The following is an 8,318-nucleotide window of genomic DNA, read 5'->3' on the forward strand; positions in this document are numbered from 1 at the left end:
AAAAGTGGCAAGAGATACCTCAAAACCGGTTAAAGGTTCTCTGCGAAGAACAAGCCGCAGAAGATAGAGAAGTGTTTAGATATCAGGCCAGGTTGACAAGCATGAATTGATTTTTTCGGCAAGTACTTATACAACCTATTAGTATGTACTTGGTAGAAAGGCAAGCTAGAATATGTCTCATTTTATCCCGGAGTCAGTTGAACAAGGTTCTCAGTTCATCGGCAGACAAGTTGCTGGGTCTTTTCCCAGACACGCATAGTATCGGATTCCGGTTCCGTAGCAGGAATAAACAGAATGCATGGTTAGTTTTTCCGGCAGCTGGAATTTTCCCCCTTTCTGCTTTCGGGCTTGAAAACCATGGCATGGTTGGTTTTCCGAAGATCACGCAATTCATAAGCGGTTTATGGTTTTGCAGTTTCGGGAGTGATCCCATAGAGATTGTAACACGTGGCAAGTTGGTTGACTTTGAAACCGCCTTCGATCGCACACTATCTCTCAGTCGTGTTAGGTCATGTGATATGATTTCTGGCCGTTGGATCCAGCAGCCAGGATCAACGGTTGGGATCGAATGTGTTGTTTTTGTGGGGCCAGGTGGGCTCTATCCTTTCATCCGGTTTGGCGCGTTTTTTCCCTCTTTCGTGACGTGTTATTTTTTGTGCGGTCAGGAGTGTCTTTGGTCATATGTTGGCTCTGGGAAGTGGGTTTTATCCAGAACTTCCCTAGTGGGTGGGGGCTCTTGCAGCCTTTCGATGTTTATTTCTCAAAAGTTTGGTGATCACTATAGTAGCTTGGGGGGACTTGGTCATTGGCAGGGATTCCTTTTTCCCGAATTCTTGTAAAGGATCAGGTTTTATGTACAATATGTAATTTTTCTTTTGAATTAATGAATTAGAAGGATCGGCGCTTGCTTCAGCAAAAGGAAAGATTAATATGTTTGCTAGTTTTAAATGGATTTTCTTGAAACCCTCATTTTCATAAGGTAAGGTTCTTTATGGGTGAACACTTTTAGATGAGAGAATGAGGGTTTCTAGTTCATGCAGGTTTCTTTACAAGTGTGTAATTTTAGTTCGGAGAATGTGGGATTTTAGTTTTTTATAACAATGGGAAGCTAGTATCACCACCAAAGATATATTATTTTTTAATGTTTTTTTAAAGATTATTAGTTTATTTATTTCAAATCTTAAATTAAATTTTTTAATTTATATTTATTATTTTTAGCTTATAGTTGATATAATCATATCTAAATTGGTTGACTATATATATATATATATATATATGGAAAATTTAGGTAGATCAAAAATCATATCTTGCTAGTAGAGCACCCAAAAATGTCAAGGAGAATTTACCAGACTTGATCTCCTAATAAAAAAGTACTTTACAAATAAAAACTCAACCAAGTAAACTAAACATCAAAACATAAATAAATTAAAATATATATTTAATAATTTTTTTTATAAAATATTAAAATAAACATAATTTTAAAATAAAAATTAACTACAACAATTATCTTCTCTTTTTTCCTTAAACTCAACAAAATAAATATAAATGTATCATTATCGCATAACAATTAAAAAAAAGCATTCATTAGAAATAATCTAAAATCTAGTGTTCTTGTCAAAAGTTTCAAACTATAACAAGTTTGTAAAGTGCCTTTGGCCTTTAATTCCCGACTCTCCACTGAGGGGTATTTCAAAATAAGGAAGGATGTTTCAACATAAGGGTTTGAATTATAAAGTAAAAGTTGTTATTATTCACTCTTTACATTTTTAAAAAAAAATTCAAGCACTTTATTTAGGGGTATTGCCAAATAAGCAAGGTTTTCTCAACATGAGGGTTTGGATTATAAGATGGAGGAGGGTTTGGATTATAAGGTGGAGGTGCATATTTATATTTTTTTAAACAAAGATCAAAGTGTATCACATGTTTTATATTGTAATTATAATTTTTATAATTCTATTTAATTAATAATTATATTTAAATATATTTTTAAATTTATTAAAAATTAACACTTTACCAATTATATATTTATATATAAAAGCCTTACATGTTTATCTATAATTAGAATTTATTTTATATTTTAAAAATTAATAATTATATAAAATGTTTATTATAAAATGGTATAAATAATACTTCACATTATTATGAAATTATATAATAGTTATTTAAGCAAAATTTGTTTATCTTGAGATTACTATATCATGTTTAAAAATTATACATAATTTTATATTTATCTAACTCACTTTGAAATAATGTTTTGAAAAGTTTTACAAATAAACCATGGAAAAAGATGAGAAGTTTCCATAAACTAAGAATAATTTAGTATTATTGTAAGAGAGAAATAGAAATTATTTCCAAAATTGATTGAATGGGTAGTTGCTTTGTTTTTTATTCTCCATCTATAAAATTTGAAATTAGTTGTCGTTTTTCTTAATTCATAATCACGAGTTTAAGAATATTTTTTTATTTTTTTAATGGGAGGATAATGTAGAAGTATTATATGAAGAAAAATAAGGTAAAGGGTTATCAGAACAATTTCTTATTGTTTTAATCACGAATGATAATGTAGAAAAAGTACTAGAGAATGAAAAATAACATAAAAGCTTATAAAGAATATATTATATATTATATAATTAATATATATAAAACAAACAAACATTTATACCAGAATCATACTTGAGGGAGCTAATGCATTTTGAAGAAAACAACATTTTCAAATAACGTATCACACTTACATTTCTTTGATGTAAAGCATGCTTATCAAAATCATAATTCAACGTTTCCGAGCATGCTTTTTAATAATCATAATTCGACGTTTACGAGCATGAAATTTGATTAAAAATCATATTTTTAATCAAAATCAAAAGCATGGTTAGATTTTTTAGATTTTTTTTATTTTGAAATTTGATGATAGCACATCATACTAAATTATAAAATAAACTTTTGAACAGAATAAAATAAATATTTTATAATTTCTTTATTTATAGCTGCTTTAATGCTACCAATTTTACCAGTTTCATAATTAATTAATTTATAATTATGTTTTAATTTCTTTTAAAACTTTGATTACTTTTCCCCGGTTCAAAATATCTCCTTTTCCTTTCCAGTGTGAGGACTTTTACGCACGCGCGGAAGGTCATTTACTTGAAACTCTTTGATGCTTAACGTTCTGTTCATTGCTCTAAATATCGTCCAAGAAAATATCCCCGAAGTCAAGATAAAGATAAAAGAACCCAAACTGGGCAAAATTGCTTTGAACGTTCAGGGTATACTGCCATATGATAACCTAAAGAAAATGATCCCAACAATTTGAAGACATCCAACATCCATCTGGAGTAGCAAGCTTGTATTAAACTGATATAATTAGGATTTTAGTGTAAAATGAGATGAATAATAAATCAACAATGATGTTCCTCAACATATCTAAATCTATGATGCAATCGACATTCTTAACAAGTCTGTTAGATAAGCATTGGGTCTCTTCCAAAAGCTATCAGAAACATAGACGAGGCGTTTAATTTTTACAGGGTAAACTAACTAGTTTTATCGGATACCAAATTTTTTCGTTCCCATCCCCTGATTTGCTCACAAGGAGGTCATGGTGATAATAAATCACAGAAAATTAAAACAAAATAGCAGCAAAAGTTGTGATTCAGACTTCAGTCAGTCATCTTGCATTTTCTTTCTGATCTTCATGGTAGACTTCGTACTGGTGCTGCCACTAATAATTAAGGGGAAGGCCATGGTTTCCAATTAATAGAGCGCAACAACTGGAGCAGGCCGTCTCCGCCCTGACGATTTGAAAGGTCTACCCTCTCCGACATAGCCTTCAATCAGATGAAGATAAACCGTTAAACTGTGGGCGTAAGCAGGATCAAAATTGCGGATGTCATGGTTGTCCAAAATAATTGGTACACCCGCGTGAAAATAAGTCCAGGGAAGACAATCCAACAATTTTGTTAACCATCGCCATGAATTCTCGTTGAAAACAAATCCAGGAACTTTGGGAACAACATCCCTCTTATTCACCAACCGCAACACTTTCACTCCTAGCTCCTCCATTCGCAGGGCAAATGCTCTATTCCCTACGCGCGGACTTGCGAATGCAAAGGCAGTCACAGGTATAGTCAGTGCCGAAAATTTTGAGTCGAGAAATTTTTTTATGTCATATGAACTTAACGTTGCCAGGGCAGCTCCCAAGCTGTGTCCGGTCAAAGTTACGCTCAAACTTTCATCCTTGAATTTATCCACCAGGCGTAGAATTTCAGAAATAACAGTATCTCTGGCACATCTTGAATCCTCTCCTTTAGAGATATAGCAGCTTAAAAATCCTTTCTCTACTCGGACACCCTTATCGCTTAAACTAGCTGTACTGGATAATCGGTGTCCCAGGCCTTTGTTCCTCAAAGGAGCAGTAGTTGGAAATCCGGCTTTGACAACCTTGTGCTTGAAACGACTAAAAGATAATCGAGCACGAACTAAAATATCTCTGGCATCCTGCAGCCATTCTTGGCGTGTTTCAGTTCCTCTCCACGCTACTACAATATCCCGGCGACCTAGCCTTCGTATCGCTTCAGTATCTGTGGAAACTGCAATAAAGCCAATCCAAACAGATTGCTCTATCGGCCTCCCCAGTGCATCAGTTTCTGCATACAAATACTTGGTTACTTCATACCCGGCACTACAGGAGTGACGAGCCCTTTCACAACTCTCAAACAACTTGTCAAGGCTGTACTTACACCCACCTAAGTCATTGGTGGAAAGTTTAATATCAAATGCATCATAGCATAACTCTGCAAAATCACCATATCTTAGTATCTCCTTTTGCAAAACAGGATTCATGGGATCTAGTAACCCCTTCCAGTCGTTCTCTCCTTGAATATCTTTCCACATATCCGCATGTGCTATATTTTCGTATCTGGTGGGATTCGTCAAATCTTCCTGCAAAAGAGGGCAGCTCGAAATTGTGGAGGATGAAGGGAGAATCCTCATCCTTCGTAGTATTGAACACAGGTGATGTAGGATTCGAAACATCATTTCTGATTTTCTAGGGTTTCAAGAGAACAGGCAGGTTAACGATTTTAACAATAGCTGTAAGCGAGATTTTCAATTATCTGCAACCCAAATCTCAATATGCTTATTGCCATGCACCAAATACCATTATATAAGGCAGATCAAAGTGGAATACCTTGTGTATCGATATGACATAGGAAATTCATTTGCAGCAGCAAGCAGGGTAGACTGCATGAATTTGACTGAATGGTCGCATCAGGATGAAAAGTCTGACCCTAGTGCTGAACATTGACCGAAAACGTTTTGTTTGAACTTGTTGAACTTTTCACCATAAATGGTTCAATCGCGAATATGTGTAATTCAAAATTTCTTCCCACCTGTCGACGTTCCCTGACGGGCATCACTCTCCCACGTAAATAGGTCAGAATACCCTCCAAACCATAGACTACGCCATTTGTTTCCGAGTACTCGATATATTTATGTACTTTACCATGTGCCTGACCGCCCTGACTCATCACGGCTGTGGTGCACCTCGCCTAATTCATGAACCTTCATCACGTATTTTTGTCTTGTATCCTTCGCCACGTATTTTTGAGGGAGATATGGAGATTCTGGAGGTGACCAAATGATTGGTCCGACTTTAAGGTGAGGAAATAAATCTTCTTAAATATTAAGCATATGTCAGATGACAACAACATGAGATTCAACCGGCAAGATTGATCGGGTTTTTTTTATTGTATGGTACTTAATATTCGTCCTAATCCATCTCTTTTCATCACTGACTACTTAATATTCCTCTACCATAATATTTACAACACTTCCATAACTTTACATTTCATTTTTATATGGGTCAGACCTCACGACTGAAGACAAAAAAAAATGGGGAATATATTTATATAAGAATTAGAATTTGATTTCAAATTTAAATTCAAATTTAAATTTAAAGTAGTTATTGACTCATTTACCAATTATAAAATATTAATTTATTATTTTTAAAATATTTTAATTATTAAAATAAATTTTATATAACTTTTTAAAACTAAATAAATCTAAAGTTTACTTATTAATATAAAATAAAATAAACAATAAAAACATTATTACACTTATTATCCTTCTTTCGTAATATTAAACGATCGAAGTGCGAAGCAAGAAATAAAAGCTCTTTAAAACCTCACCAACGGGTAGATTCGTCGTTGATGTTTTTCGTATTATTGATTAATTTTAATAAGAGAGACTCAGGAAAATTAATAAAATAATATTAAAGATAAAAAAAAATAAGTATTATTTATGTGTATGTAATGTTAACTAGCTTAGATGTATCTTAAATTTGGATTTATGATGCTTCAAGAGGGTTTAAATCTGTTAAATTGCAGAATTCTCTTTTGAAAGCAAAACTTGAGGAAAGTTCGCACCTACAGAAATTTGATCCCTTTCCTCACTTAATATATTGTGGGTGATGATGAATCTACATTGGTTTTAGTCTTGTGCAAGCATCGGTTGCTGGTGCAATAGGAGTACACTACGGCAGGATCAGTCACCCTGGCTGGCGGGCGAACCAAACCCTCCTCCCTCCCAAATTGTGCTATGCCCCACTTCTCGCCCCAATCCCTATAGAGCGAAAGAGGAAAAATTTGTTAAAGAACTACTTATTCTGACCATTTTAATTAAGTTGGATATGTCAAAGATTAATGTGGCATTTTAATTTTAAACTTGCTCAGTTACATTAGTTTTTTAACATGATAGACACAGTGAATAGCTTGAATGATGAAATAAAAAATTTGAATCCAAAGTAACAATCTAACAATGTTGAATGATAGAAAATGTGCATAATAAGAATGTAGTCAATTACAAATAGTCTTCATTGTAATCAATCTCAAACTATTTTTCTCTACTATTCTTATTGTCACACATGTTAGTTTTGCCATCTTTTCATATGAATCATATGAAAATGGCTGTTGAAATCAAAGTCCATTCAAATATTTAACTGAAACTATTGTAGTAAATATCATACCTTCTCTTTCTTGCTCTCCAATATTAATAGTAGCTTTCTCCAAATCCAATCATTGTGACTTATGGAGTGTTAAACCCCAAGTAAGTTTCAATGGTAGTTGTTTTTTGTTACTTTGTTTGAATGCAAAATGACTAACAATGTTGAATGATGGAAAATGGGAATAATAAGAATCTAGTCAATTACAAATAGTTTACAATTTCAAGAAGAAAAGAATTCAACTAAATGAATATTTTATTTAAAATGAGAATTAAATTTAGTATTTTAATTATGGTTGAATTACTATAACATGAAATCAATGCATGTCACCAATATTTGTTGTGTTCTTACGTTGAAATCATTTTTATGTGCTGACGTTGAAATCAATGCACAATGTTAATATAATTTCTTTGAAATTATTGTACATCCTGCATTTAGTTACATCAAATCATAAATGAACATGTACACTAAAATCGATGCATCTAGTGCAAGCATTCAAATAGAATTAGAAATTAACATCTACACTGAATTTATTTTTTTTTTCTCGATTAAAACTAATTCTATTAAGGAAAAAAATATTGTACAAGAGGATACATTCCAGAGATGCAAAAAACCGGCCACCGGAAATGATAGGACTATCAACCTCGGTTCCAGAGAAGGAAAATAGCAAGCAAGGAGCTACAACGAGTCACAGGTGATCTAAAGGAGCAGTGATTCCTACCCAGAAAGGGTAGAGGGATCAACACGAATCATTTTACCCTTCCTTTTTTTGACTTCAACCCACCCATTTTGGGGTGGGTGAGTAACAATAACTTGAAGATTGGGTACCTCCCCAGGAGAACCTTCCTTTTCTGAATCAGAGGAGGAGGACAAATGGACACGTTTCTGAGCAATGGCTGTGTCAGTAGAAGGCGCCAGCCCATCTATGGGATTGGCCTCAAAATGAGGCGATTGAAGCAAATCTTCATCACTGTTTTCATCTTCATCTTCAGAGCTGGAGGAATCAGTGTTCTCGACAGGAGGAGGAGAACACGGAGCCCATCGTTTAGCCTTGGGCTTGGAGACGTTGGCCTTGTTCTTTCTTGCTGGGCGAGATGGGCATGTATCTTGCAAATGCCCAGATTGGTGGCAATGTCGGCACCGGAAAGCAGTATTCTCGTAGTCCAGAGTCTGGGTCCATACAAAGTCGTTGATCTTGAGATTGATTTGTTCTGGAAGTCCTTTGCTCAGATCTAGTTCTGCACATAATCTTGCATATGAGTAGAGACCTTTGGATTCCTGCCAAAGATCACCATGAAGGAATCTACCCAATGAGTCTCCT

At 34.1% G+C, this 8,318-nt stretch overlaps 1 pseudogene; it reads right to left on the bottom strand.

Moving 5' to 3' along the window:
• Positions 1 to 3,750: 3,750 nt before the first annotated feature.
• On the bottom strand, positions 3,751 to 4,989 carry LOC149143161 (phospholipase A1-Igamma1, chloroplastic pseudogene; annotated as a pseudogene).
• Positions 4,990 to 8,318: the final 3,329 nt, after the last annotated feature.

Source organism: Pinus tabuliformis, chromosome X, assembly GCF_031772625.1.
Source record: "Pinus tabuliformis cultivar Carrire ecotype Pingquan chromosome X, CPIR1, whole genome shotgun sequence".
Taxonomy (NCBI): domain Eukaryota; kingdom Viridiplantae; phylum Streptophyta; class Pinopsida; order Pinales; family Pinaceae; genus Pinus; species Pinus tabuliformis.